This window comes from Schistocerca cancellata, chromosome 2 (genome assembly GCF_023864275.1).
Source record: "Schistocerca cancellata isolate TAMUIC-IGC-003103 chromosome 2, iqSchCanc2.1, whole genome shotgun sequence".
Taxonomy (NCBI): domain Eukaryota; kingdom Metazoa; phylum Arthropoda; class Insecta; order Orthoptera; family Acrididae; genus Schistocerca; species Schistocerca cancellata.
Genome location: NC_064627.1, coordinates 550,895,421 through 550,919,669, shown reverse-complemented (window position 1 = coordinate 550,919,669; position 24,249 = coordinate 550,895,421). Strand labels below are relative to the sequence as shown.

General features: G+C 40.4%; 1 protein-coding gene across 1 annotated transcript in view; it reads right to left on the bottom strand.

Annotated features, from left to right (window-relative positions):
* Positions 1–2,207, bottom strand: part of LOC126162137 (uncharacterized) — a 51,743-nt gene extending 49,536 nt beyond the window's left edge. The window contains exon 1 of the mRNA XM_049918431.1: positions 2,093–2,207. The gene's annotated coding sequence lies outside the window, so the exon portion shown is untranslated. The remainder of the gene's footprint in view (positions 1–2,092) is intronic.
* Between the last annotated feature and the right edge of the window lie 22,042 nt (positions 2,208–24,249).

The following is a 24,249-nucleotide window of genomic DNA, read 5'->3' as shown; positions in this document are numbered from 1 at the left end:
TATTGTATCGACAGTAACTTAAACCGGAAGTCTCACCTTATAGATCATCCTAAAAGTCTAAGCTCAGCAACTTTGGAGGTAAAAATATCGAACTACCTATCCTACTTTCACTCTCTAATATCTTACGGTATAAATTCTGGGATGATTCCTCACTGAGGAGTTACGTACTTGTTGCGCAGATGCCTCTGATAAAGGTGATATGCGATGTTCACTCCAGAACGTGTCGTAGAGTTTTTTATTTTTTTATTTAGCAGGTACCAAGCGAGGCAGAACAGTGGTCAGCGCTGCGAATGCCGATTCAGATGGCCGTCCGAACATGTAGATTTAGGATTTCCGTGATTTCCCTGTAGTGATTAAGGCAAATGCCCGGATGGTTTCCTTGAAAGGGTACGGCCAATTTCTTTTCCAAGCGATACTAATCCGATCTTGAGCTCTGTTCCTAATGACTGCGCTGTCGACAGGAAGTTAAACTCTAAGCTTCCTTCCCTCTTTAAATTCTCTTGTCAACAATCAAGAGTGATTTAAAAACAACAACAACGTTCACAAAAATAATACCGGAAACAGATATTAGCTCTACCATCCATCGCTCATTCAGACAACAGCACGGAAAGAAGCTATAAAAATTTCTGAACACATACTCCTTGATATCAAGGTTGTAATAGATAATACTCCACAGAAGCAGAGAAGAGTTTTTTAATGCACGATGACATGACGTCTCTCTCTCTCTCTCTCTCTCTCTCTCTTTGTGTATGAGGGGGGGAGGGAGGGAGAGAGAGAGAGAGAGGGGGGAGGGGAAGAGGGAGGGAAAGATAAATAGAGAACGAACGCAGGTAAGATTAAATATGTAAAAAAAATAAATATAAAGGACTAACATCGCGTTGAGATTAAGGTACATAAGTGGTTAGCATGTTGGAACGTTTTTCACCAATGTCAACGGGAAATGCAAGGAAGTAAATAAACTGGATGAACCCATTCAGCAGCAACGTATCATGATTTATGTGACGTAAACTTCTTATCTTGCGCGGCAGGTGTCTTGTATGATATAATAATGTAATAATTTGTCCAGTTATGTACGATTGTAAATTTTATGGCAGTTAACTTGAATAATAAACCAGTTGTCCGTGGTTTCAATTTCGCCTCGTCTGCTGTTTTGTCAGCATTCGTGATGAGTTAAATATAATACTCTCCTCGCAAACCTTCTACCAAGAAAACGATTACTAAAAGTGCATCAAGACATCATGAGGCAATGAGGTGGGAATACCTTGTAAAAAACAGGGAAATATCTCTTGTAATAACTTAGTAATCAAAAAGCAATTTCCAGTATAAACTACAAGTTTCCTAATACTATAACAAAAAACTTCCATCGGTAAAAGGAGCAAGACCTGTGTCCGTGAACATACCAGTTTCTTTCTTGCAGCTTTGTACATCCCAGCAGTTCCACGAAGAATATTCCATGATACAATAGAACATACGCAGTAGTCCTCGTCTGGATGACAAGGACTTATATGTTCATAGGTTGAACAAGGTACAGAACTGAGGACCGAAATTAAGTAACGTTGTCCCAGATTAATATCTAAAAATGCACGTGGGATAGATTTCAAGAATCGATATCAATTCTTGTGTACTGAATTGCGTAAAATGCGTTATAATGGAATAACGTCGGACGTACCATTTTGCTGAGGAAGGGGTAGTACAATAGGTCAGACACATCTGATATACACAAATATTAGGATTTTACGTTTCGATTTTTCAGTTCATTGTTTCAGTTCAATATATCGGTTAAGTTTGCAGACGTTCGTCATTCGCCAGCACTCGTTTTTTTCGTAATATATCCTTTGGATGTATTTTCAAACTCTTTATATGATGTGGCGTATCGGAAGATGTTGCCAATGACAATTAGTGCTGAGTCATTATTGTGCTTTATCTGAAAGCAGCCACCAGTAAAACATTACGCACCCACACATTCCTAACGTGCAAAAACACAGAAGCAGTTGCAGCAGCGTGACAAGCGCGATAAAAAACAGACAGCGGCCTGACACAATACGTTGCTTGCTAGAGACCGAGGAAGAAACTGTGATTAAAGGCGTCGTACCTCGGGCAGGCGGCAGTCCGTCGGCGAGGAGAGAGGAGCGGGCGCCGCGCAGCGTGCAGAAACCAACACTGGCGGCTTCTGCGGAGAGCCGGACGGGCGTCAGCTGACCTCGGGGCAATGGGCGGCCGCCGCAATTGCGGGATGACACGTGACCCGCGCCAGTTCCAGCCGTGGCGGCCAACAAGTGGATCAGTTGTCAGCCTCCTCATCTAATTCCTGCTACATCAGTTTCTGTTGTTACTTTCCTCACCAGTCATTATCCCTCAGAATGCTTAGCTATACAAGGTGACACGAGTTCTATCGACAAAATTTCGGATTCTGATCGTGTATCGTTTTTGAGTATTTTGGTCTCTCGGAACCCGTGGTCACCAGTTGCTCATTACAGAACAGTTGCAATTCGTATTGTTTCTTATCCACATTTGACTTTGTACCTGAATTGCACTGAAAATACGTACGAAATACTGCGAATGTCACGCTGTGTGTCTTGTCTGCAGAGAAACGTGCCAGTTCTCTCACGCTGCTTGATGTTAACAACAGTAACGCATTTCCACTCTTCGCCCATACGCCTGCATTCCGTCTCGTGTTACTTTGCACAGCATTGTTAATCATACGTTAACAGTGCTAAACGGCAATATGGATAACTCATGTGCCTTGTGTGTGGGTTCACTCAATGCAGTGGAAGAGCGACACTACAACGCTATGCTGATCTCTTTCGGCTTGACTGTACTTTCGCATCTGAGGGTTGTTGCATTACTCTGTGTTTTGAGTTTGCGTATTGAAGGCGTTTTCATTGGTGTGAAGGTTATTCATACATACGCTACTGGCCATTAAAAGTGCTACACCACGAATATGACGTGATACAGACGCGAAATTTAATCGATACCGAGAAGATACAGAGCATTCACACCAGCTTGGCGCCGGTGGCGACGCCTACAACGTGCTGACATGAGGAAAGATTCCAACCGACTTCTCATACTTGACCGGCGTTGCCCGGTGGAACGATGTTGTGATGCCTCGTGTAAGGAGGAGAAATGCGTACCGTCACGTTTCCGACTTTGATAAAGGTCGGATTATAGCCTACCGCGATTGCGGTTTATCGTATCCAATGACTTTTAGCAGAATATGGAATCGGTGGGTTCAGGAGGTTAATACGGAACGCTGTGGTGTATCCCAACGGCCTCGTATCACAAGCAGTCGAGATGACAGGCATCTTATCCGCATGGCAGTAACGGATCGTGCAGCCACGTCTCGATTCCTGAGTCAACAGATGGGGACGTTTGCAAGACAACAACCATATGCACGAACAGTTCGACGACGTTTGCAGCAGCATGAACTATCAGCTCGGAGACCATGACTGCGGTTACCCTTGACGCTGCATCACAGACTGGAGTGCCTGAGATGGTGTACTCAACGACGAACCTGGGTGCACGAATGGCAAAACGTCATTTTTTCGGATGAATTCAGGTTCTGTTTACAGCATCATGATGGTCACATCCGTGTTTGGCGACATCGCGGCGAACGCACATTGGAAGCGTGTATTCGTCATCGTCATACTGGCGTATCACCCGGCGTGATGGTATGGGGTGCCATTGGTTACACGTCTCGGTCACCTCTTGTTCGCATTGACGGCACTTTGAACAGTGGACGTTACATTTCATATGTGTTACGATCCGTGGCTCCACCCTTCATTCGATCTCTGTGAAACCCTACATTTCAGCAATATAATGCACGACCGCATGTTGCAGGACCTGTACGGGCTCTTATGGATACAAAAAATGTTCGACTGCTGCCCTGGCCAGCACATTCTCCAGATCTCTCACCAACTGAAAACGTCTGGTCAATGGTGGCCGAGCAACTGGCTCCTCACGATACGCCCTTCACTACTCTTGATGAACTGTGCTATCGTGTTGAAGTTGCATGAGCAGCTGCACCTGTTCACGCCATCCAAGCTCTATTTGACTCAATGCCCAGGCTTGTCAAGGCCGTTGCCCAGAGTTAGTTGTTCTGGGTACTGATTTCTCAGGATCTATGCACCCAAACTGCGTTAAAATGTAATCACATGTCAGTTCTAGTATAATATATTTGTCCAATGAATACCCGTTTATCATCTTCATTTCTTCTTAGTGTAGCAATTTTAATGGCCAGTAGAGTTCAAAAATAATCGAGACAACAAACCGAATAAATCACAATTACATATTTACTCTGTACGCAGCCACCGAATATCAGGAGCTACTTGCACTGAGTTGACAAAAAGTCATTGGATAGCGGTACGCAGGTACACAGATCGGGGTAGCACTGCGTACACACGGTATAAAATCGCAGTGTATTGGCGGAGCTGTGTATTCAGGTGATTCAAGTGAAGAGATTTCCGACATGTTTATAGCCGCCCGAAAGGAATTAACAGACTTTGAAATGGGAATGGAAGTTGGAGATAGACGCATGGGACACTCCAGTTCGGAAATCTTAGGGAATTCAGTATTCCGAGATCCACAGCGTCATGAATGTGTTGGGGAGACCAAATTTCAGGCATTACCTCTCACCACGGGCAACGAAGTGGCCGACGGTCTTCACTTGACGATCGAGAGCAGCAACTTTTGGGAAAAGTTACCAGTGCTGACAGACGAGCTTCACTCCATGAAATAACCGCAGTAATCAATGTGGGACGTACGACAAACGTATCCGTTAGCACAGTTCGGCGAAATTTGGCGTTTATTGGCCATGGTAGAAGACTACCGACGAGAGTGCCTTTGCTAACGGCACGATGTTGCCTGAACGCCTCTCCTGGGCTTGTACCCGTATCAGTTGGACTCTACACGATTGCAAAATCGTGAACTGGTCACATGAGTCCTTATTTCAGTTGGTAAGAGTTAACGGTAGTGTTAGAGCGTGGAGCAGGCCCCACGAAGCCATGGATCCAGGCTCTCAACAAGGTGCTGTGCAACCAGGTGATGGCTCCATAATTGTGTGGGTTGTGTTTACAGGGACCAATCATTGACTGGAAATGGTTATGTTCAGCTAGTCGGAGACCAATTGCAGCCATTCATGGATTCCATGTTCCCAAACAATTATGGAATTTTTACCTATGACAATGCATCACGTCACCGGGTCACAACTGTTCGCGATTGGTTTGTAAAACATCCTGGACAATTCTAACGAATGATTTGGCCGCCCAGATCGCCCGACATAAATCCCACCGGACAGTTATGGGACATTAACAAGGGGTCAGTTCGTGCACAAAATAGTGCACTGCCAAAACTTTCGTAGTTGTGTAAGGATATAAAAGCAGCATTGCTCAGTATTTCTGCAGGGGATCCAACGACTTCTTGAGTCCATGTCACGTCGAGCTGCTTCACTTTGCCGGGAAGGAGGAGGTCCTACACAGTATTAGGAGGAATCCCATGATTTTCGTCACCTCAGTATATACTGAAATACTAAGAAAACACCCAATAACTTTCAAAATTTTTTCGGTGGAACTTGGGTTCACCTACATAATTTCCACTTTTGTAGCTGCATCTTACAGGTTCTTTAGAGGGAAGTAGGAAGAGGAGCAACGAAGTTACTAAATGGTAATCAGAAGGTGGATTTACAGGTGGGGGGTGGAGGGGGTGGGAGTTCCCGAATTAGGAACAACAGACCACAAATATGAAACTTCCTGACAGATTAAAACTGTGTGTCGGACAGAGACTTGAACTCAGGATCTTTGCCTTTCGCGGGAAAGTGCTCTTACAGTCCACAAATACCCTAAAACTGATCATTTCTCTCTAACATTATGAAATTAGGCATCGGACAAAGCAACTGCCATCTTTTACTTCAGCTATGTTGTTTAGAGCTGAATATATAATGGCCACAACACTTTTCGTCTGGCAGGAAGAATCTGTAGGATAAATTTATGAAGGTAAGTGTCACATTTGCGAAGGAGGGTGTGTGTAATATATTACTGGACTTGAGGAGTCGGTCCACCGCGAACGAAATAGCGTTTGAAGCAAGTATTGCCATTATGATCATTCTGTAGGTGGTCTATTTAGATCTTAAATTTCTCTTCCAGTAAATGTAAATCTGTCTTCTGCATTGCCATTGACTGGGATTATATGGTCGCACAAACTTCAATCGCTTCAGACAGACAGATGCTCCTATGTGCAAAGAGGTTGTGAGTGATTTCTCAACGGCCTGGCGGTCCATGTGTGGGCACGCATTGACGCGTATCAAAACAACTACACGTCTCAGCTTTGCATGCTGACGATGTTGAAGGGCGCAACTTCGTTTCGAAAGTGTTCGGTATCACACCTCAGATAATACTGATGTCTTTGACCGCATGGGATGTTTTAAAACCACGCCTGTTTGGTTCCTTATGCCGATTGCCAAATTCTTAATTTTCAGACACAACTGCCGTACTTTTCGTTCACTTATTTGTGAAATCCAGTAAATATCACGAATTCGCGGTGAATGTAAGCAACGTTGAGCCGTTTTATAAACCTGAATCACTTACCGTCATTTGGAGCTTTGAGAGTATTCATATCCTCAGTTATTTCAACTCTTCACCTGCTACTGTGTCTAAAAATTTTTGCTTGTGTCAAGTACATAAATGTTAGTTAAGTGATATATATGCGTGAATACCAGTGTAGAGATATGTAAAGAAGCGTTACACGGAGTCGAAGACAATAAGCTGAAGCAGACTACCTTAGATAGTTTCAATTTCCTTCCAGCGAACCTCCATCCATACATTGAGCCATTATCACGTCGAGTTGCTACTCTTCGGTGACCTACATCGGCTCTGCAATGTACTCGATTAACTCACTGTTTTTACTCTGTTGAGTGTTCGAAATGTGAGACTCCTTATTACCAGTGGCCTACACAGTAGGCACATTTTTTCTCCAATCGACATAAACCTTGCGTCAAAGATTCTTAACACGATAACAGTGACATGGTTTCGTAGTGCGCACCATTTATTTATTTATTTATTCGGTTACTTATGACGGCATAATTACTGCCTCGTGGTCCTCTCTGACAATGAGATAGCTTAGGGTAAACAAAGTAGATGTACCTGATATCACAGAACAATCAGTGGTTTTACCTGAAAGTACACCGTTGAGAATCAATTAGAAACTGAAAGAGAAGAAAGAAACTGGAAAGAAGAAAAGAGAAGAAAATTTGTTAAATCTTTGTAAAGTTTAGGATTGGAATTTGTTTTCCCAGGCCTAAGTAGAATTTCTACGGTCCTGTAGATTTACTCGTCTGCTATTCAAACACAGTGCATTATTGCCTGTTTGCAGACGATAGACTTACCTGTAAGGATATGGATCATATTTCTTTCCCTGTCATGTTTACGTTCTCGCTTGAATGTAAAGACAAGGCGTTGGCGAAGTATTGATCGCCTGAACCCGAGCAGATGCTGACTGCTAGTTCTGCCGAAAGCGGGATTCAAAGTCGGAAATAATTCAAAGTCATTAAATCGAATAGTAACGCTCGTTAGAATTACATACGTCTTGTAGAAGGATGGATGGATAATATGTAAAATATTGTGACTCTTACTCGCAACTAAAAATATTTATGAGCTAATGCACGAAGTCTTCTACCAGCTAATAACTGGTGGTGATGTAACAACCGATTTGAGCAAGATGCATAGTAAAGAGCTGGAGAGGAGTTCTCTGTACGGAGTACGTATGTAATAAACATTTCAGCATATCTTCGAGTAGTAGCTGGAGCTGAATAAGTTTAAAAACAACGTAAACTTCGTTGCTGGGTGAAAGATTCATTCTGGAAAGAAACCTTTACCTGTGGTTAACCAATTTCTCCACTAACCCCTGTTATCGTAGTCAGACATCTACCCTGTCTAATCTTAATTTAGTAGCAAATATTACAAATATTTATTGTGTATCATTTCAGTGGCATATTCTTGAGATTTTTGTATAATTCTCATAAATGTATCATTTTTTCTGAAGAATTATTTTTTGCCCTGTTCAAAACTCACTTTTAACTAAGCTTGTTTTAAGCGTCTTATGTAATCACGCTAACATAGTAGCAAGTTAGTTCATCTTTCATACTCAATCTCCACAAAAACAGTTGTTTAATACATTGTTATTTTCATTCCATCCCATCTCATTCCGTTTGGTTTCCTTTACTTTAGATTCTGACTTTCCTTATGTTGTTTCTCAAATGTTTTGTTAATAGTATATTGTAATCCGTGAATTTTCAGAATTTCTCTCTTCCTTTCATACTTTTACTACTGTTTGAAAATAGCTTTCATTTTCTTTTCGGTAGGGAAGTTAAGTAATAAGAGGTCGCACAAACGGCGTGAATGATCCATTTCGTTCGCAGTTGTTTCCCCCCTTTAGTTATAAACGCTTTTAATATTAAAAACAGTTAAGTCATATCTACTTCCTTTGAACCCTGTTTTTTTGTGAAATTGGTTGAACTTTTTCCTGAATCTACAGACGTCTTGAAAGTACAAATACTTTCTTCAGGCAACTGTTAAAAGCATCAGCATATTTGTAGAAATACGTGATGAGTGGTCTACCTGGTGTTGTTTGAGTCGGTGTTGTAAAGCTGAGTCCTTACGGTTCTTATTTTTTTCAGGTGATTCAGTGTACTCCATGTTAGGTTTGAAATGTGATGTTGCGATAGTAAAACATATTTTTCTACTGTGAAAACTGTCTTATGACAGAAACCGATCGTGAATAATTTGAGTTACAAGTCAGCATTGTGTTCATCATACATTTCAACGAATGTCTTGAAAGTAATCTGGAGCCCCGTAATTCTCTTCAATCAGAAAATTTTAGGTCCTGTTAGCAATTGCTTTTCAGAGACCTCAGGTACTACTAAAAATGTCAGTCATATTACACTTATTTCATGTTTCGTGTATTTCCCTACAAATCATTCAAAGACGAATGTCATAAAGTATACGTGATGGTATCTTGTAAGTGTTCCCAAACTCAAGAAAAGGGCAGATGAATGAGGTGTAAACTCTCTATGTTGTTGGAAGATCTGAGTGGGAAGCTGACCTGTAACGCTTCACTAACTAACGAAAGCGCTTCCTTTTTTTCTGTAATTAATATGTAAGACAAGAATGTATTTCTTTAGTTGCGATTAATTCTCGACTGACTTCACCCCTGCCGATCGAGGAGGCAGCGTTAGATTTCTTTTGGAAAGTTTCCAGAATAACCATTATTAAGGCAGTGTTGTCATTACCCTTTTGGTACGTCCTGTTACTTTGACACTACAATAGCTATGTGAGGAAGAGAAGGTGATAAAACCCAATAATCTCATTAACACAGCTTGCCAATTGATGAACATGTAGCAATACCGTAGACCACCATTTGGAAGGACTCTGCTTTAAATTTTCCGTGTCTGTGGAGACCTTAAAGTACCAAATCCGCTGAGAATTCGTCGTTTCTGAGCCTCGTCTCCTCAAATGAGCAGCAAGGTCGAGAACGACGCTATGCATAGAAAATAGGCGACAGGAGTTTCGTCTTTGCATCGGCTATATTTTTCCGTCGAAGATCTGGAAATAGAGGAGAGTTACAGGAAATCTTCGGAGTTGACTTTTAGCAATATACCAATACTATCAAATTTAGTTAATTTAAACTGAAAATAAACAGTGCTATAATTTGGGATGTATATTTAGTTACTTGTGACAGTATAAATCTGCGGATGCTAAATCTTTCCTCTCAAGACCACAACATCTCGCATCCTGAGAACTGGCTGTGTCAGATGTAGCCACATGCGCTGTGTCAAGTCCACGCCGGAGGCCACATCATAGTTGTATGCACAATGAACTGTAGACAGCAAATACACTGAGTTATCTGCCGGCGCTTCCGTTTCTTTGGGCGACAGCTCGGCGTCTGAAGAACTGTAGTTTGTTCACAATATTGTTCATAATACGATAAAATGGTAATTTCATCATTATCGTGTTTCCCCTTGCACGTGTATCAACATGGATCACAAAGTAGTGAATTTCCATACTCTCAGACGCCTTATGTCGCCCCCATAGATGACTATTTCTTTTTTATATAATTTTCGTTCTCTACCCCTCCCCCCACCCCTCAGAGGTAGAGTGCACTGTTCGATTTATGATTTATTGTACGAGTGCTGTCAGGTACTTTACATGAAATTTTTCGTCACTGCATTTGCCTTACACTGGAGGGAAAACGCCGGAAAATTTTGGTCGGGTATTAAGGATTTGAGTTATTTTTAATTCATCGCTGTGAAAATTCTTCCCAGATAAAATTATGTTCCAATGCATATATAAGTGTAATCGTTATGTGTATAACAGAGTGAAGTGAATGTGAAACGTCCCCTTAGAACAATTTATACACGACTGTGCTTAACCTGACACACAATATTATTTAGCGCAACGCAATCTGACTATCAAAGATCCCTGCAAAAGAATGGCCCTGACTAACATTAAACTATACCTTTCACAAATCACTTACCTCACAAAAATCTTCATTACTCGAACTACTGCAATACAGCGAGCGCCACTATTGCCAGCTAAATAAAAGATTCAAACTACAGAAGGCACTAACTACTGATAGGGATAGTTAGCAAATGAAAGATATTAATAGAGAACAAACAATGTATTTACCTTAATAGTCATAATATATATAGCAGTTCATGACAAATTACAGAACTCCGCCATCTCTCCCCTCACATCCACCACTGCTGGCGGCTCACCTCCAACTGTGCAACGCTACGCGCTGTTCACATCCAGCTGCCGCTGCCTAACTCTACAATGGCAGACAACAATGCAAACTAGCCACAGGCTGCACACAGCACAGCCAGTGATTTTCATACAGAGCGCTACGTAACGTTGCCAATAAGAAACTTACAAATGTCTTGGTCGATGTGTGCGGTGTAGTTATATAGGTGCCAGTCGCCGATGGGGTTTGCTGTAAATTTCACCAAGACAAAATTTATCCATTGGTTTTTATTAACCATTCGATTCTTCGTATTTCTGGGTAAATTGTCAGCTGTCTTTAAGAAACCCAAGAACACTGATCGATGTCTAGTTTATATCATATGGCTGTCTACTCCCTTTCATAGCGTTTATCCCGTCGTAGGGGCCCACTGTTTTCAGTATTTCGTAAATTCACTTTTATTTTAACTGAAAAGCAATTTATCAGAAATTTTTATGTGAAAACTCTTACAGCTATTTAACCAAAACAACCTTACTAAAATCTAAGTCTTGATGCTTCACGTCTACACATTTTTTTCTCGGTATTGTTCCCTGGCGACAAACACGTTGCTCCCAACGAGAAATCGGTCTGTTGATAACGTCACTATAGAATGTTAGACTTTGTTGATGCAGTCTGCTTGGGCCGTTCCATCACTATTACAGTGAAGTCCTCGAAAGTGCCCTTTAAGTTTTGGAAATACATGAATATCGGATGGGGTCAAGCCGGGACAGTATGGAGAACGATCGATGACAGTGATCCCAAGTCGTCGGATTGCGGCAGATGTTGCAGCGCTCTTGTGTGGTATGCGATTGTCATGCTGAAGCGGAGGGTGCTCCAAGTATGGACGAACTCATCGAATTCGAAACTCGACTACAGCACGATGTTTCTAAAGCATCGACATAGTTACGTTACACACTGCTACGTTACACGCTACAATTCGGAGCCCTCTAGCGGCAGAGGGCTGCGGGTATGTATAAGATGTAGAATGTTAATAACGTTTGTGTTATTTGAAAAGCTTTAAGAATTTTTACATAAAACTTCGGAAGCATTACTTTTCAGCACCCTCTTGTATACAAGCAGGAAACATTCTCCTTTATTTTCGCTAATGTTAGTAGCACGTTGTTCATATTTAAAGCGATTTTTTCTCAGTTTCTGCTTCAGCTATGCCGTAGCACATAGAAAACCCGTCTTTTGTAACTCAGTGTTTTATTTGTGTCTACGAAATATGATTCACCTTTTATGCTAGGTTCGTCAGTAGTTTATAATATCAAATATCTTATTTGATTACACAATTTTTAAAGTAATCATGTAGTGATTGTGGACAGACTGTTTCAGGACATATTTACGAATGTAACTGACAAAAATCACAGTCACATACTTGAAAATAGTTGGGCAATTTAAATGAGTAGCCAAGAATAATTAAAGATATCCTGTCAAAATATGTTAGTGGAATAACTTTCTTTATGTTACAAACACCGAAGATTCCTAGCATGAACCGGTGAAACATGATTGGTACATAAAATAAAACATTGTTGCAAGAGACATTACGTATTATTCGTATGATAAAGCATGACATCTCAATGTCTGTTCGTATTGGTTTGTTGCAGCTCTCCACCCTAATTTGTGCTGTGAAATCTATGCATTTCCGCATAACTACTGAAATATACAACTTTAACCTCCCAGACTTCCCTCCGGTACCAAATTGACAATTCTCGATGCCCTCAAGATGTGTCGCATCGACAGATCAGTTCTTTTAGTAAAGTCGTACCAAATCGCCCAGTTTGATTCAGTAGCCCTTCATTATTTATCCGATCTACCCACGAAATCTTCAGCATTCAGCTTACATTACAAACGTTTCTATACTCTCTTGTCTGAATCAATTCCGAACGAGGCTACACTCCAAATACATACCTTCAGTACAGGCATCTTAATACTTATATTTCATGTTAACAAATGTTTCTTCTTAAGAAACGCTTTTCTTGCAATTATCTATATCAATTTTATATACACTATAGATCGGTCTCATTCCATTATTTTTCTGCCGAATAAGCAAAACGCATCTGCTACTTTTCGTGTCCCATTTGCTAATCGAATTCTATCAGGATAACCTGATTTAATTTGAGTACGTTCCATTAACATTCTTTTATTTTTGTTGATACTCATTTTAGGTGCTCGTTTCAAGTCACTATCCATTCCATTCAATTGATCTTCAGAGTTCATTGTTCACAATGTGAAAATTATGACACTGCTGACCTTAAAGTTTTATTCCTTTTACAATTTTCTCCTTGTTTCATTTACTTTATCCCCAATATACAGATTCAATATCGTCAGGAATAAGGTACAACCAATAGTTGCTTCCGTTTCATTTCTGTCTCGTATAGCTGCATTTTAGTTTCTGTACACGTTATAGATAACGTTTCGCCCCATATATTTTATTCCTTCTATTTTCAGAATTAAATAATACAATGTGGTACTAAAATTTAAAGTCTCGGATTTACGTATGTCTTTCAGTGACGGTCTTGAAATGTGGGTATTAGCAATACTGGGAAAAATCAGCAAAATTGTAACAAATAGATCCACAATTGCAACTAGCAATGATATCTCGTCGTACACTTGTATACTTGCAGAACATTTCATTGCCAAAACACTCTGCTGCTAACGAAATTGCAAATATCACATCAACTGTAGTGTTAAAGTTTTTGACTTTATTTTCGGCTTATAAATTATATTAATTATGATATTTAGTCTGACCTGATATAGGACGATACTCCTCCCACCTGTTTTGTTTTTCCCGCTATTTTCAAGCCACACAATTGACCTTGACACATGTCACAGGAGATCTGAAAATTATACATACTGGGCTCTAATACCTGGGCAATAGGAAACAAGTTTTTTTTTAAATTTACCGCCACTTTTTTAGACACACAGTTGATCTCAACAAATGTCGTGGGAGATCTGGCAACCATGCAGGCTGTGCACATATACCCAACCCTCTAATGCTGATCTGGCAGCTTCGGCGTCGTCTTTCGATGTAGCTGACACTTTCTCCTGTATCGTCAATGCAGTCAGTGACATCAGCTTCTGTACTCATTGGTTCATTTAAGTACAGGTTGTTTTCATACAAGTCTTGGAAAAAGTTTTATCACATTTGTTGCCATATTTCCTATCTTGATACATCTTTTTACAAACCACATTCTGTTTCCTCATTGACCAGTACTGATTTAGTAATTCTTTTTCAAATACTTCATATGTTTCACATATGGCCAATCCTCATTTCCCATGTGCATGCTTCTTCTTCCATAAGTAGTGTCACAAATCTAATATTTCTGTTTACATCCCGCAGCTCTGGTAATGCCATCTCCTATTCAGACTAATGTTCTTAAAATTTGCCAGGTTGATAAATACTTCCTTAAGGAGAGCCAGAACAATCCATCTCCTCCATGTTAATTTTAGGAAATAGAAGGAACATTTTTTCTAAAAGCATTAAACATATTGCCCTGAAATTTGGACTACATGTTCAGTGAGTATTTCTCTACAAAGTCATAATGCCATTTTAAGAAATATTTATTGGTTTTCGTTTTACAATTTTTTAAACAGATCCTTATTTTTTCTCTAAAATTTTGCACTTTTTCTTCTATAACTCTTGAATTATACAATTTTTTTATAATTTGTTATAAAAATGAAGGAAAAGAAATAAACAATTTTGTGCATAAATTTCATTCATATACTGTTACCAGATTTTGAAAAAATGTTCCTCAAAGATGAAAATTCAAAGTTATGGGAATTGGCTTCCAAAGTTTTTTATTCCATTCCTGCCCCATGATGGATTATCAGCATCCTCTTCTTTTTCCGGTGTTAGTTTCCTTTTTACTGGTCTTTCCTTCCCTTTAGCTGCATATTTTAGTCTTTTGTCTCTTCTTCCCGCACCTCTTAGTCTTTCTTCATCAATTAGGCGCATTGTGGAAATGGTGTTGTGTCCTGGTTGGAAACCTAAACGTTTCAGCACATCACATTTGATAATATTTCCTTCACTGTATGTTGCCATTGCATCATACACTCCAAAATGCAATGTTTTTATCTGTAAAAACACTCTTTTGGGAATTCTAATCCAAATTAAATTATTTATACTTTCATTTGGATTTTGTGTTTTCCCATGAAAACATTTTTCCAATAAACTTGGCTGTTATAAATCTCTAAATATGGGCTTAATTACATCAATTACAGCATTTGGCAAACTGTTTTTATGGGCATATCCCTTTCCTGATTGGTACTTACACCATGAGTCATCACCTGTGGGGCACAGTGCATTTGTGGGTGCTCATTTGTTGATGCTCTCCTCATATGCTCAATGCTTCTTGTATTTTGCTTAATTGCCCACCCACAATACCTCTGCAATCTATCAATTGCTTCATCTGTCAATATTCTTCGTCCTCCAAGGGTCTTACCATCACTAAGCTTCTGGGATCCCAATGACTGCTTTAGTTTGAGCAAGTGAGCCCCCATGTGCTTCTGTACATGTCCAATGCACTCCTGTTTTTTAATGTGAATTTCATTGCCATAAGGTTTGAGTTCCTCTACAGCTTTATATCCCTTAAATCATCATCTCCTAGATAGTTAGTGCATCGTACATTATACCACCCCTGTGATCTGGAAAAAATTGCTTTCACTCCCTCTGCTTCCATCGCTCCACTCGTGCCGCGAAAATTTGCTTCACAACTTTCACTATATTCGTCCTTTGTATTGCCCTTACATCTACAATGTTTTGAGAGAATAGCAACATCAATTACTTTGCAACTGTCTCCACTGGTAGCTGTCAAAACTACATTTAGAGATTTGTGACCTCTACGTTGCCATGATCCATCTAAAGCAACAGATAAATCTCTACAACTCCCATTATCTGTTACAGCTTCTTCAACTGCTTTCTTCATTGTTGCTTGAGCATTATCTTCAGCAGAAGATCCCACCAATTTATTATAAAATCCTAACTTGGTTGGTGGTTTTCTCAAGTTCATAATTCCACATAACATTGTCCCTGCACCACTGCCCTTGCCAATGCAACGGAAGCCATACACTAGCCTAACGTTTATATCATACACCTTCTTTCCACTATTATCACTACGAGGAATACTGTTAGGATTAGAAAACCAAACTTCTGCAGCACATTTGTTACACTTCCATGACATTTTACATGCCAAACCAATGTGTGAAGCAAACTTGGCATAATACGTTATGTTTCAAAATATTAGAGAGCAAGTAAATGTTAATTATTTCATCCACATCGTTACTGTCACTTTCATTGTTTTCAAATTTTTCTTTCCTGTCACAAAGTTTCTTGCTGGAAGAAGTTCTATCACATTCATTTGGAGCAGGCGGTGAAGCAGTCTGAGCAGCATTTCCCTTCGAAACAACAAAAGATTTCTTCTTCCACTCATTATGCCTTTTCTTAAACACTCGACTGCTGAAATGTGGCATATTGATATCCACAAACCAAATACGTAAAACAGCTATGAGCAAAATTCGTCAAATACGCAAAATGAAACAGCTAAACAACACAAAGCAAACTCCACAAGTCAACACACACGGTATAGCGTTTATGTTTAGCGATATGAACAGTCACTTGTCACAGAGATAAAACCATACAACGTTGGAAAACGAAACACTGTCTAATTCCGCAAAGATAACCTGCTTGCAGCCAGCGAGCGGCGCCGTCAGAGGTGACACAACAAGTCGCTACAACCGTTTACGCTGCCCGTCAACTTTGCAGCGATAAAAAACACACTTAGAGTTCACTTAGAGGGGCGAAACTCGATTTGTTTTATTCATAAACCTCCATATAATTTTATAAAAAAAACAATAAACATTAATTTTGTCATTTTCATCGTTCCAGCTCCCCTTAACTTGTATTCCGAAGAGATGGCTCCCATATACGCAATCACCAAGTAAAAGGGATTTAATCCTGCTTTCCCGTTTTTGACCTACTTTTGTTTCACTGTTCTCATATCACAAACATTGTCCACATGCTCTTTACATGTTCCGAGTTAAGACGCGAAACATTTTCACCTAGTTTCTTCACTTGTGTCGTATTAGCAACAATTTGTCAACTCACATCTATTCGCACAGTATTGATATGTTTTGGTCCCCCTTATATTGCTGGTAACAGTCTTCCATTTGATGATTAATACATATTGATACTGTTTCTATATCCTTTTTGCGTTCTTCATCTACTCTCCGCATCTTTTCCCTGAGATCTTCCGTGATTTGGTCCAGTTTCCCATCATGTTTTTCAAGCCTTGAGCCAAATTTCTGAAATTCTGGCGTGAGCTCTTCACCAACCTTTTGAATCTCTCTAAGAGAAATCTTCTTAACTTCGTTAGTTTGTTTAAAAGCTTCCACAAGTTTCTATTGAGTTTTGGTCCAACTTTGTTTAATATCTTCCTTAATACCCTTTGCAATTTTTTTCTATCTCTGGGCAGCTGTAGTTTAATTTTTTTTAATGTCCTTCCGAAAGGTGCATGTTCTGTCGATCATTTTGCTTCCTGGGCCTGCGCAACATTTATCATAAATTGCTTCATTATTGCACTCAGATCTATCTCTTTATCTTGTACTTTTTGTTTGGCAATGTTATAGTCTGTAAACAAGTCCACATTCCAAATTCTCACATCGTCTATCATAACAGCGTCACCTCGCCTATGATCAGTTGATACATCATTGTCAGCCAGTGCAGTTTCACAGTTAAACGCTGCTGGTAAACTGTAATCATCTACGTAGTTATGGTTTTTTTTAATAGGATGATTCTTTTTGATACACCTTGTATATCTCTGACTAGTAACGTAAATTAAGCTGTAAGAAAGAGATATGTTGTCCTGTCAGTTGTTATACGATGCGCAAAGACCTTGCATGCTCAGCACTTAACGGTGAAGTGGGTCGTATCGCAATTCTGTGTATTACAGTTATTGGGATCCTAGGTGTTTTACATCATTGCACACTAAAAATCACAAAAAAGAAAACTAGGTGTTACGTTACAACAAGTGTTATTCTCAAGATGCCGATACCGCATGAAAGTTACTGCTGCATGAAAGTTACTACAAGCATCAATATACAAAGTAAAGTGTTTGTTTATGTGTCACAATTTTAACCAACATACGGTATATGGTTCAAATGGCTCTGAGCACTTTGGGACTTAACAGCTGAGATCATCAGTCCCCTAGAACTTAGAACTACTTAAACCTAACTAACCTAAGGACATCACACACATCCATGCCCGCGGCAGGATTCGAAACTGCGACCGTAGCGGTCGCTCGGATCCAGACTGAAGAGCCTGGCACCTCTCGACCACTCCGGCCGGCCATACGGTATAATAATAAAAGACAACCCCAGTTGTGAAGGTGGAGGTAGGGATGGGAAAGTAATAGGTAAACATAGCTGTCGAACGGCATGAGCAACATCAGACACACTTTTCATACACAGTACATGGCTTACTATTAAGAAAAGTATACTGCTGAGATTAGGGGCGGAGGTAGCGTTTGGAGGAAGTCACATGTAGAGCATAGCTCAGGAACGCTTAGATCAGAATCAGCCAAACTTGGTACAGATATGGCTTATTATCCACTAAAAAATATCGTGTAAGACAGCCCAAGCTCCGCTTAGAGTGCAGGAAAGAGGGAGAGGAGATGACATATGAAACCAATTGAAAACTACCGATATTTTTCGTTCCTATAAGGGTGACTGATTATAGTCTCGGTGGCAAATTGCCCGTGGGAGTGTGATTAGCATTACAGTGGGACGATTTTTAAAAATAATCGAAAAGCACGAAAATTAATGTCAAATCACCGATTTTCGGTGTTCAAAAAAAAAAAAAAATGGTTCAAATGGCTCTGAGCACTATGGGACTTAACATCTATGGTCATCAGTCCCCTAGAACTTAGAACTACTCAAACCTAACTAACCTAAGGACAGCACACAACACCCAGCCATCACGAGGCAGAGAAAATCCCTGACCCCGCCGGGAATCGAACCCGGGAACCCGGGCGTGGGAAGCGAGAACGCTACCGCACGACCACGAGATGCGGACAATTTTCGGTGTCTCATATGTGATAGTGCAAATATCATTTTTCACCTAGTGTTTCATGTCAGAGAAGGAGAAGGAGTGACGCAGAAATAATAAAAAGACAACCATTATTAGTGTCTAAATAATAATACTTAGGTTGTTAGACTGATTGCTGAGGGGACTGATGATATTTTACGCATAGGACTGGGTGTGGGTCTGTGGAACGAGAAGAGGGTGACATGACACCTTAATAGTGAGCTGCGTGAAATTTCAACCAGTCTTGGATGACGTTGGGTAATCATCTAGCAACTAATAATACACACCGTGACGTGGTCCATCACTCCCAACACACAATGTGCACAGGTTCTGGTTGTTGCGCACGAGTGCCGAGGACAGCAGCTGGTCATAACTGCTCAGTCAGTTCCGAACATTTTCGTAACTACGTTGTCATTTAGTTACAAATTTTAAAAAGCGCTAATGAAACAATTTCAAAATATGAAATTTTTATATTACTTCCAGTATTAGCTTTTCCACTCGTGAAACTACCTTCATAAGAATGGTAACATGTATGTTTCTATCTCGAGTATGTAGTACTCCCATTACTTACTAGCTGACTCGTCAGTATGTAATGAAGTGATAAAAGTCATGGGATCGCAATATACACACATAGAGTGCCTTGGCGGAGCTGTCATTTGTACTCTCATTCACGTGAAAAGGTTTCCGACGCAATTACGGCTGCACGACGAGAATTAACAAGCTTTGAACGCGGAATGGTAGTTGGAGCTAGACGCAGGAGACTTTCCATTTCGGAAATCGTTAGGGAATTCGATATTCCGAGATCCAGTGTTGTGTCTAGACAAGACAGCCTAGACACAATGAGTGGAAGCCGAAAGGCACGCGCTTAACTCACGCAGGCTGGCGTGAGGTCTGAAAAAGGATACGTAATGAATACTATAAAGAAAAGTACGAAGCTTCTGGAATACTTAACTTTAATCCACATTTGTAGAACATCGCTCTTGATGATACATTAAGAGAATCTCAATATCAATTGAATACGGCGCCTTGCTAGGTCGTAGCAAATGTAGCTGAAGGCTATGCTAATTATCGTCTCGGCAATGAGAGCGTAATTCTCAGTGAACCATGGCTAGCAACGTCGGCTGTACAACTGGGGCGAGTGCTAGTACGTCTCTCTAGACCTGCCGTGTGGTGGCGCTCGGTCTGCAATTACTGACAGTGGCGACACGCGGGTCCGTCGTATATTAGCGGACCGCGGCCGATTTAAAAGCTACCACCTAGCAAGTGTGGCGTCTGGCGGTGACACCACATCCAGAATGTCAAGACTGTGACAAGAATAGCATATTTTAGGCATTCCCTCTCACCACGGACAACGCAGTGGCTGACGGCCTTCATTTAACGACTCAGAGCAGCGCCGGACTAAAGCGCCTAGAACCTCTCGGTCACAGCTGCCGGCTACTGGTAGCAGCTGGTACAAATTTTTTTCTGTTATTTCCGTAAGTTGCACTAACTTCACTCGCGTGGCCTACTCTTACCGTAAAAACAACCATCCAACTTAATAGCAATTCAGATTGACAACGCTGAAATACAACACCAGATATGTTCTGACATTGATAAATACACAGTATGTTCTAACAGCAGTCTCTAACATTTAATTGTCAACCAAAACTATTCTATAAACGTTAACATTCAGGTCTCCTTGAGTAGCCAGAGCTGTTAATTGGTTTCATAACTCAAGTTGTAAGTAGGCTGTTTAGGCTTTCTTTATGTAAGTTTGCTGTTTATGTTTTTTATTGGCAAAGTTACGTAGCGCTCTCTGTATGAAAATCACTGGCTGTGCTGTGTGCAGTATGTGGCTAGTTTGCATTGTTGCCTGCCATTATTGTCATGAACTGCTATAGCTGGATGTGAACAGCAGATAGCGTTGGGCAGTTGGAGGTGAGCCGCCAGCAGTGGTGGACGTGGGGAGAGAGATGGCGGAGTTTTGATAATCTGTAAGACTGAATGTCAATTATGAATATTAAGGTAAATACATTGTTTGTTCTCTATTAATATCTTTCATTTGCTAACTATCCCTATCAGTAGTTAGTACCTTCAGTGGTTTGAATCTTTTATTTAGCTGGCAGTAGTGGCGCTCGCTGTTTTGCAGTAGCTTGAGTAGCGAAGATTTTTGTGAGGTAAGTGATTTGTAAAAGGTATAGGTTAAAGTTAGTCAGGGCCATTGTTTTTTAGGGGTTATTGAAAGTCAGATTGCGTTGCGCTAAATAATATTGTGTGTCAGGTTAAGCACAGGCTTGTATAATTGTTCTAAGTGGACGTTTCACAAGTAAAATTGTTCAAAGGGGACGTTTCATATGTCGACCCTTAGCCTAGGATACCTCACTGGAATCTTCTGATTTTTTTCTTGTAGTTTGTGTATTTAGTGTAGCTTTTGTTTATTGCTAGCGCGTAATTGTAGAGAGAATCTCCTTTGTAGTTGCAGTCTTTCATTGTTGTACAGTAAAACAGTTGTGGCATGCATGTAGCTTTGCGCCAAGTATTTCGCTGCTGCAATTAACTAGATATTATTTTCAGTGCTATGTTAATGTGTTCTCTTGTTTTTGCTATTCAAGTTGTGCTTTTCTGTGTTGTCGTGTGAAATATTGTGACAATAATGGCGTGTGAAAAACGTAACACTAGGCTCCAAACTAAATTGAGAAATAATAGTGACGACGAGCGTAGCTTATCAGCACCACTGGGTAGTGAATTAACTAATATTCAAAGTAGTAATTTGGTAACTGTGCATAGGGAAATGGAGCGGGCGTCAGACAATGGCGTAGGCAGTGAAACAGGTAGTGAACAGGGAAGCATTGTCGATCGATCGGTCGGCAACAGCTCGCCTCAGGAATCCGAAATGATAGGACACAATTTTGCAAATACTGTAGATTCAGGTTTTGCGTCCTCACCGTTTTCTCAAATGAGTCAAGACACATTTTCCGCTTGTCAAAATGTGAATGTTGCCGGTGCAAATTCACTGCCGAAAAGCACTGAGGAACATGTTTCAGACACCAGTGCATTGTTATTACAGTTAATGCAACAAATGGGACAAAGGCTACAAAAGTTAGACACAACGCTTGAACAAAATCAGAAACAAATGGGACAGAATCTTCAAAAGTTAGACACAATGGAACAAAATCAGAGACAAACACAGCAAAAGCTTCAAAAGTTAGACACAATGGAACAAAAGCTTCAAAAGTTAGACTCAGTGGAACATATGCTTGAACAAACACGTGAAGATTTAACTACTGAGTTACATAAAATAGAATCGAAATGTCAGAAAGTCTGTAATGACGTAAAAACACAAATTTGTGAGCATTTCCAACCTATTTTTTCGCGTCATGAGAATGTATTACAGAATCACGAAGCAGCCATAAAAGAACTGCAAACCATTGTTCATGAAAATCATGAGACCTTGTGGGCTAAAATTGACTCAGTTGCATCTACCGATTCGGTTACGCAACTGGCAAAAACTCAGGAAAACTTAAAGAACACAGTAGATTCGATTTCAACACAAATGGACACTCTGAAACTTGGTTCAGAAAAACACACTGAGGAAATGTGTTCACTATCGGAGAAAGTAGCTGAACTTTCGGATCAGGTCACTAACTTATCTACAAAGGTAGATGATGATCTGAATGACACAAGACCCGTAGCCTTCACTGACACAGAAGACTATGAACAAATAAGAAAATTCAAACAAAATCAAAATCAAATTAATACACAGTATAAAAGAGAAATCCGGGAAGTACAAGATCAGTTGACGCAGGTGATACAAGAATTACGTATTTCAGAGGACACTCGCGCCCCAATACTGGAAGAGGGACATAGAAATACGGAAAAGCCACAATATAATAACACAGAGCATTTCGGTAATTATGAAAGAAATTGGCAAGGTGCACCGAATTTTGAGATGGAACCGCCGACACGACGTAACAATGACCGATATGTGACTCACCGACATGATGATTTTGACTATAAGCTGTTCATTACTACACGTAAATTCAAAACATTTAAGAATTCTGGCAACGACATTCATCCACAAGCGTGGCTCCATCAATTCTCTCATTGTTTTCCTCCCAACTGGTCATTAGAACACAGATTAGAATTTATGTGTGGCTACTTGGAGAATGAACCAGCTGTAAGAATGCGATCGGTCATTCACGATTGCCACAGTGAAGGAGAATTTTACCATGCCTTCCTCTCAGCATATTGGTCTCAAGCTACACAAGACCGCGTAAAACATAGCATCATGATGATGAAACACTTTGAACAATCTGAATTTTCCAGTCTTGTCAAATATTTTGAAGACATGTTGCACAAGAATCAGTACCTATCAAACCCATACAGCCCCTCAGAACTCATCCGCATTTGCTTAATCAAACTGCCTGAACATTTACGACACATTATTTTGGCAGGACGTTGCAAAGACGACATTGAAGCTTTTCAGGGACTGTTACAAGAACTGGAAATTGACACAGACAGTCGTGGGATGCGAAAACAGGAAATCAATCACTACAGGTCACATCCGTCACAATTCCGTGACGACAGAAATAATAACTGGACACGACAAGTCTATTCTTACAACGCAAATCGTGACCAAAACAGACACCACCCGTATGACAACCGTTGGCAGAGTAGTAATAATTACAGGGAAAGATCACCTCTCCGCAGTAATGACTATCACAGAGACAATCAGAGAAACAGACAATATGGGAACCAAAATAACTATTATCAAGGGAGACAGAATAACTTTAGACGCAACGGTCCAGCGCGTAGTTACGATTCAAGGAGAAATTCTCCACCACGTGACCGACAAGAAAGAAACTATGGAATCTACCGACATGACGACAGACGATATGATCGTAACGACAGACCTGAATTGCATCAGAACTGGCGAGATTTAAACAGAGCAGAGCACTCTCGTCACGATGAATTTGTAGAAGTTAGGTCTCCAAATCCCAATAACGACGCGCGCCAACAAAGAGACAATAGGCGATGACTCACACCACTGGCAGCCACAAGACGTACTTATGAAACTGACGACGCAGCTGCCGTAGCTAGTAATTACGTAAAAATGGAAGACATTAGGGACATCTTACTCCAGGAACACGACGTAAAACATAACAACATTGCATATCCTGTGATTCATATTACTGTAAATGACGTAAAATTTACGGCAGTACTTGACTCTGGCAGTCCCATTTCAGTAATTAGCGAAACAGCTTTTAGCAAATGCAACAAAGCGAACGATTGCCCCACACTTCCGTTACGTAAGATTAAATTACAAGGTGCAATCTTTGGAAAAAGTGTAGATGTACGCCAACAAACCAACTTAGAATTCTTTTGTCAAAGCCACAGCTTCTCTATGAACTTCCTTATTGTTC